The sequence below is a fragment of the Heliangelus exortis genome, chromosome 6, assembly GCF_036169615.1.
Source record: "Heliangelus exortis chromosome 6, bHelExo1.hap1, whole genome shotgun sequence".
Lineage (NCBI taxonomy): Eukaryota > Metazoa > Chordata > Aves > Apodiformes > Trochilidae > Heliangelus > Heliangelus exortis.
In genome coordinates, this window is record NC_092427.1 from 7,542,589 (window position 1) to 7,550,675 (window position 8,087).

At 39.0% G+C, this 8,087-nt stretch overlaps 1 long non-coding RNA gene across 2 annotated transcripts; it reads right to left on the bottom strand.

Annotated features, from left to right (window-relative positions):
* Nucleotides 1-5,763: 5,763 nt before the first annotated feature.
* LOC139797408 (uncharacterized) lies at nt 5,764-7,512 on the bottom strand. Of its 2 annotated transcripts, XR_011726459.1 has the most exons (3): nt 6,789-7,509; nt 6,234-6,279; nt 5,764-6,126 (listed from the first exon to the last, which is right to left on the bottom strand). It is a non-coding gene; the product is annotated as an uncharacterized lncRNA (long non-coding RNA). The 2 variants fall into 2 exon arrangements; XR_011726458.1 differs by having other exon boundaries at nt 6,234-7,512.
* Nucleotides 7,513-8,087: the final 575 nt, after the last annotated feature.

Consider the following 8,087-nt stretch of genomic DNA (forward strand, 5'->3'; position numbering starts at 1 on the left):
GTGGTTCTCTTGTCATTGTTATATTACCTGTCATGCCATTAGAGGATGATATCCATGTATAGGCTTTCTTATGAACACTTGAATGGAGTAATTAACTTTTAAAGTACTTCACGTCGATGCATTTTTCATAAGAAAGGCAACTGGCACATATTAAGGTTTTTTTAAAAATCTGATGGTGTGTTTTTGAGAATCTCATTGTCTGCTACAGCAAAATAATTGTGGGATTGCTGCTCACATAGAAAAAAAGTGATTCGTTATTTCAAAAATTATTTTACTGTCAGTCCAGAAAAGCAGATGAAAGCATCTGACAACATACAAGGGAGAGCAAAGCTTATCTTATTTTTTTAAGGTTATGCTTTAAAGAGAAGGAAGTTCAAACGTCACATTTTTAGCTCAGCTGTAATACAGCAGAGGTCATGCAGTTACAGCTTTCACCTTTGTAGTTTCCTGGATGTGGCTGTACAACTATTTCACTGCAGTGTTAGCTGTCCACCTGATGCTAAATGAGATCTGAAGACTGTTCACTTTCCACAGAGTCCACCCTTGCATTCTGTCCTGGCTGGCTGCTAGAAAGCTGCTCCTGGCAGCTCAGAACCAACCCTTTCCAGATGACACCTTTCTGCTACAAACTGGTTGTGTGATGCCACTGAATCCAGTGGGAAGTTGCATCTGATTACACCACTGTGTCTCTGATCAGAATGCTGCTCTGTGTCTCAGTACATCTGGTTTACAGGAACCTGTGAACATGTTAAAAATGTCCTGCTAAACATGTTAGATCCGAGCAACCTGCATAATCCTGAGGCCTTGTACCCCGTTTAGACACAATGTGTCATTAAAGAAAGTAATTATAGGACTAGAGGATATTTAAATTGGTAGGACTCTGAATTTAAAATAAGAAACAGTAGCATTGTGGGATCCAGTTCACCTTGAACATATGTAGGCAAAGTTGCTAATAAGTTTTAAAAGGTAGAAATCTTGGAAATTGTTTTCCTTCACTATAAGTTTTTAAATAATATCTAAAAAATAAAAAGTGAACATACTGTATCTCCTATTAGAGATTAGATCTGAAATGAAAGGCCTTGAGTTATACAATTAAGTATTGATTTTGTTGATCTATATTTAATTCTCATAGCAATTTAGTTGTTTTTACCCAATAGTGTTTTGCAGTTATACTTCACTTGAAGCAATGCCCTTCTTGCTTTAGTGTTAATCTAAAAACTAAATTGCCCGGTGCATGAGAGACATAAATAAAGTTCATTTTATTCTTGTGTGTAACTGATTCCAAGCCCTTTAAAGTGCTGGTTAACTAAACTTAGACAGCTGGAAAATACATTTATTCTGCAGAATTGTTCATTGCTAATCCAAGGCTCTGGCATGCCAAGGAAGCATGGCCTGACCTCCCTCCTTTCCAGGGAGTCAGAGCCTCTGCATGTTACCATGTAGAAAAAATGAAGCTGCTGTTTCATTCCTTTCTGCACCCATCCTTCCCTGCTCCTTCCTGTGAGACCTGCAGAGTCTTTATGCCATTCAAAACAGCTCCAGTTGTCACTGGGCCTTGATCACATGCTGCTGAAAATGCATTCTACCCACATGTAACTCCTCATTTTTAAAGTTAAAAAACAAATAATCTGATTTGATGTATTACTGTAGAAATAACACCTATTTATAATGTATCAGTGTAACTGCAGGCTAGTTTTGTTTTCCTAATTTGCTGTGCTTGAAGTGACATGCCAGGTTTTATTATATCACTAATGGGTTTTGGTTATTCCCTTTAGGATGTTGCCAACAAGGAAACATTATTCTGATTCATGACTCATGAGTTTATTTCAAAGTGATGTAACTCATTATGAATGTCTGCATTCTGTCAGATGGAGCTCCTCCTGACAACCCAGGTGGTATGAAGCACCCTACACTGACTAGCTCAGAAATGCCACTGGTGGGAAGCTCTCCACTTACATGGGGTAGAACAAAAAATGCTCCCCATACCTTAAGTCTATAACTGGACAGATTTTCTATACAAAAATACAGTAAAGTAAAATAAAAGCTGTGCAGTGGTCTGCTTTAGGGTGATGGGCCCGTGTTTCTACAGAGGCACTGTGAAAATCACAGTTCTTATCTGCATTGAACCTTTTTGCTTAGACAAAAAATTTGTTACTACGGCATTTTTATCTTTTCCCCTAAATTAATATTTAGGAAAACATATACTGACCATACTGAATGCAGCAGAGACCTTATGAATTCATAGAACAGGTGCAGAATAGTCAGCAGCAAAATCAACACCTGCAGTCAGAAATGGCTTTATTACTCCTGAGGAGAATCCTGTCTGAGAAGAATCCTGTAAGGGGAAGCACCCTTGCTCTTGTAGAACACTGAAAAAAATCAGCAGGATTTTTTTTTTCCCCTTGTGGTGATAAAACCACCTGTTCATTATGGAAAAAGTCACTACTGAGGCAGGAAAGATTTCATTAGAACCCAGGACCTAGGGGTTAGGTGCTCTCTACACTATTATCAAATCTCACCCAGTTCTTATGGATATGAAACACATCTGGTCTGCTTACAAATGTTTCTATCATTTAGGAAAAGCTACTAATTCACATTAGTGTGACTTTTAAATGCTTTAATAAAGTAATTACTTTAAAATGCACAATACTAACATCTTTAGGCTAACCCTTGTTCTTGATTGTCTGCAGCTCTGCTGGAGTCATTAACATATCTACATGAACAAAAAACTGAAGACACTACTTAACCACATATACTATTTATGAAACAATTCTAGTATCTCTTGCTTTGGTTTTGCCTTTTGATTCATCTAGCAGCTGTTGTGACTGACATAGAAGAAAAAAGAAACAATTATTAAGGATGAATCTAAATAAATACTTTTTGGTAATTCTTTCCAAGTTGTATCTATAGTAACGAGAAAAAAAGTCGTAAAGAATTTGCAGTAACATTTGTTCTGACACACCAAGTTTAAAGAAATAATCAGTGACTTTTCAACTCTGTGCATGTACATAATTTTCTTACTGTGGGAGAAAATTATTTGTTGATTATGCAGATTCTCATATTAATATCTCAGCTAAAAGTTGTCTTTATTTGTGCTCATGCAGCTTAGGATGAGCTTTCTTCCATGTGTCAAGGACTAGAATATCATGCTTTAATTTTTAACTGCAAGCCTATTTTTATTTTATATGCAGTTTAACAAAAAATTGAACAGGTTTAAGTGCAGCTGTGTGAACAAAATTGAGATTAAATCGTATTGTACATATTGCACATCTGATACCTGAGTACAGTTCTAGCCTATTAGTATTCCCTAACTAAAATCCCATACAGATGACCCCACATTCTTACCTAATTATAAAATTAGCAGTAAGCAGCCCTAGCTCCTACAATTACACAATACAATCTGTATTGCAGCCAAACAGATTGAAAAAACCATAAAGTATTACTTTCCACATTACATGAGCATTATTACCTTTCCATACTTGCACACAGAGAGATGTGACTGGTGATTAAGACATCCAAAAAGGACAGATGTATGTCCAAAAAATACCCACAGCTTATTTCTGAGTCCTGTCTCTATTGAAGTAGTAGATTTTGCTACAACTTTTCAAATTAGTTTTTCCTTTAATTCTTCTTGTAGATGTACTGTTCACTGCCCTGTGTTCTTTTTTCAATGGGTTTCACTGATGGGCTCCACTTAGTTACTGAATAATTTTGATTTGATGATTTTTACCTAAAATTTGTAGAGAATACTGTAGTTCCCTGTGGCTTCTCAAATACATTTTATATGTGTAGAATATACCACTGAATTCTTTCCAGCCTGTCCTGTGGCTTAAATCTGCCTTTCAGCCAGGCAAAGATCCTGCTCTTGTGCTGATCCTTCATCTCAACTGGTCTGTGCAATAAATGCTGTAGGTGTCTCTGCTTCTCCTAGCCAGGAGGTGAAATTGGCCCCATTTGAATCAATACACGTTTCATCCTAGCCCTTACTAACACCAGTATTGAATTCTTGCAGCCCCAAGTCTGTGCTAAGCAGCCACATTCAATTTATCTAAAGAAGAGCTGTGAAGTGGGAAAAATATACACAAAGAAAAATCATTTAGTCTGTCATATAATAAAGTGTTTTAGGTTTAGTACTCTGAAGAGCAGGAAGCCCTAATGTGTACGTTATTGATGCCATGTCTGAGAATTTTCTCCTCTGGACTACAGAGAAGTGAAACACCAGTTTCAGTGAAACTGTAAAATGTTTTAAGTGAGGGCAAAGAAAACTGTGGAGAATTTCTACTGAAGGGTCCTAAGTGTTTGTTCTTGTTACTAAGGGTTATATTTCTTTATTGCAGAAAACATTGCAATTAGATAGACCTTAGTTTTGACTGTCATCTAAAATCAGAATCACCTAAAATGACTGAAGATTAGTGATTGAAACAGAAAAATTTTGTTTATTGACACTGGCATCTCCTGTTGCTTTGCTTGTTTGTTTGAAACATTTGATGACAATACTCAACTAATCCAGGCATTATTACTTTGAAATATGAAAAGATTGAAACATAAAATGGCATTTTTACCTAATTAGCCATAAAAACAAGCACTCAAACTATGAAACAATTTTTTTCTCCTCTTGCCCAAGATCTTCAAGGATAACCAGCATAGCAAGCATGTTCAATTTACTTGAATTTTTAAAAAAGTTCTAATGATCCTTTACAACTAAGTTTTTAATCATCCCCATCACCTACACATCTGGCCATGCTTTATTATCAGTGTGCTTAAAATACCAGTTCATTTTCTATCTGAACCAAAATATTAATGTATTGGATTGACAGTAATTTACTGATTCAGCCTTCACTATCTGATGGAAATACCAAATATGAGGAATGGCTTGCACTCCCACAGCATATCTGAACCTTCTTGCATCTTCCCTCTCTGGAAGGCTGTTGAATGTTGAATATAAAATGTTGAATGTTATCTCATATTCCTGTGATAATGTTATCTGTAAGAAGAATTAGCTACACAGATTTTGAAACACCCTGTAAATGAACAGCAGGTCATTCTTACTGAACTGCTCCCTCCACAGTTCCTTAACTATTCCTTGGTCAGATCTCTGATTGGAAATACCAGTAGCTAACAAAGGGATAAAATTACTCCTGCATAATCCAACTGTGTGGTTTTAATATAATGTGCTAATACATCATCTGATGTTCCTGCAGAATTACACTACTTCTCCAAGTAGGCCTGGCCAATATCTGATTGATTCTGGGCTGTGGGGATTGACCCATTTCAGTATAATTTCCTGTCTTGTTGCTTTCTTGTCTGCTAGTGAGGGTTTGGGTCCCTGGAGATCAATAGGCTTACACATGCAAAATACGAGGTTGTTCTCTAGCAAAGTTTCATTTGTGTCTGTAATTTATGGAAAATGCTATTTTCTCCTCTGAATATGTCTATGCATAGACATTTATATTTTTTTTAGCAGACTCCAAACTCCATTTAAATACCTGTTTAAGCATACGCCCCAAGGTATTCTTAAAGGAGACAACTTAACAGTGAAGATGCTGAAGGTGTTTAACACTTGCTGCATACCCAGGATCTGCTACTTAGGTGTTAATAGCACTGAACTGTTTTGTAAATGGAACCCCATTTGTCTCAGCAGATGAGTTATGATTTATCCTAAAATGGACATTAATGTTCTATTTAGTTACAGCAGAGATTTAGGCATATAACAATCTATTTCTGTTAACCCTGTGAGCTCTGGAAAGACATAAATTACTGGTGTACAGTCAGATAACTTTATTTTTGTAAGAAATATGTTTCTAATATTTTTCTCACTTATTACAGAAATTGAAGAAAACGGAAGAAACGAAAGAGGATTCCCAGAATAGATTATCTAAAATTTCCCTGGAGTCTCTCAATAAATTTAACAGCAATAACGTACTTTTATTAGAAAAAGAGAAGAATTGTCTGAACAAGGTTGAAGGACAAAAGGAAGAAAATGGAAAGAAGGAAGAAGCTTCCTTAAATAGCTCGGGTAGGCACGACATGGGCAATTTGGAATCCTTGAGTGATTCTTTATACGACAGCTTTTCCTCTTGCACCAGCCAAGGCTCCAACGATGTATAAGGACACATCCCAGTGGTTCTGGGACTTCCACAGGCAGTGGAGCTGAAGGTGGGTGGGGAGCAAGGGGGGGAGAAGAGACCCATGCTGAAAATTCCCACTCCAACTGGCCGAGTGTTCTGACTTACCACGACACAGCAATAAGAAAGGCAAGGCAGCAGTCATCGTGAGACTCTGGACACAGCAAACGGTTACACAGAAACAAGTCTTAATTTTGCACTTTTGTGAACATTTGTACAGGTGTAAATATCTTGGGAAAATATATTTGTAGGGATAAATGACAGCAATAAATATTAAACTGGTGCTATGCTCCTGTAATGGCAGAATACTAACTTAAAGAGGTTGATGTTAATATTAACAAGAAAAGTTAGTAGATTTTTAAAAAAGATTTATAACTGTTCTAGTCTTAAAACTGTGTGTAGAAACACTGCATTACCATAAACCTGAGCCTGTCAAATTGTCTGTCATTAACTTTCTCGGACTCCCTTTTACAAGACATGTTTTATTTTTTATTCTTAGTGCAATTCCACACAGACATTCTAGGGAAATGTGCATTTCAGTTACTACAGCTTCACAACAGGTGTCTTATTTCAAAAGGTTTTTGACTTTTGACATGGTGAGAAAATGAATAGATTAAAGGGCCTGATACTGGTGGTATCGACTTCATAAATCATGCACTTAACTGTTCGAAAGATCAGGGTCAAAGTAATTTCGCTGCTGACACAAGCAGGAGTCTTGTATGAATGAAAACTGCACAAACCGCCTTTTCTTCTGACTGCAACGTAGTTTCTGTACTCCCATCCCCTCTGCATTCATATCCTATCAATTTCTGAATGTACCATTTTGTGTTCTCTTTCGTAATCCCTGTTTAATTAAATTGTAAACACTAGATTTAAAAAAAAAAAAAAAGAAAGAAAAAAAAATCGAAATTCAACTTTTGTTTGTGGCATTCTTAAAGATGTTGGTGCTAACCAGTACTTGTTCAAATGCATCTAGAAGGGGGGCTGGCGTGTAATTTGGTGTCTTTGTTTTTTTTCTACAAAGGTTGTTTATATGTAAGGGAAAGTCTATTTCAAAGGTTCTGTGTATTTTTTCTAGATGTTAAGTATTTATATCCGCTTTTTGTACAGCAATCTGTAAACTAGATATATTTGGGATATTTCTAGACTCTACAGTTTCTTTAGCACATGCCTGTTAATCTTCGAAATGTTGTATGATGTGTTAATATTTCGTGCAGTTTGTTACTTTTTAAGTCCTTTCCGCCGTAAACTTGCATCGCCTTTTTTGACTTTTAAGAAATTTTCATTGAAACACCTTTCGTAAATAAAACTTCTCTTGCCTATGCGTGTTTTAAGGGGTTTTTGGAAGGGGTTGGTGTGAGAGTGAGTGCAGGCCGGAGCGGCTGGGCGGGAAGGGGCTCAGCGAGCGGATCGCGGAGCGCGGGTCGCGGATCCCGGACCCTCCGCCACTTCCCCCGCTACCGGGGGGTAGTAAACTGCAATTTAAAGCTAAATTCGGGCTCTTCACTTGCAGACAAAGCTGTGAAACGACGTGAAATACCTGCCTATCCGGGGTGAGGTGGGGGAGAAGAGTCACCCGCCAGGCAGGGTTCAAACGGGGCTAAAAGCAACGAAAAGCGAACCGGTCCGTGGCACCCCGGGGCTCCCCCTCATCCCGGCGGGCCCTGACCGCTTCCCCCCCCCCCCCCCGGCTTCCCCGAGGCCGCCCGCCTCAGCCCGCCCCGGTAACGGCTCCCGCCGCTCGCGCCCCGGCCTGCTAACGGCCGCCAACGGCTCCGCGCTGCTCGCGCCGTGCCCGCCGCCTCTTCCCGCCCCGCCGGCGGGGAGGTGTTAACGGCCGCCTGCGGGGGGCAGCGAGGTGCCGGCCCCCAGCTCGGGTCAGTGTCCGCGGAGGAGGCAGGCAGGGAGGGAGGGAGGGGCTGAACACCGACACGCAGGGGGCCCACTCGCGTCCGCTCCCAC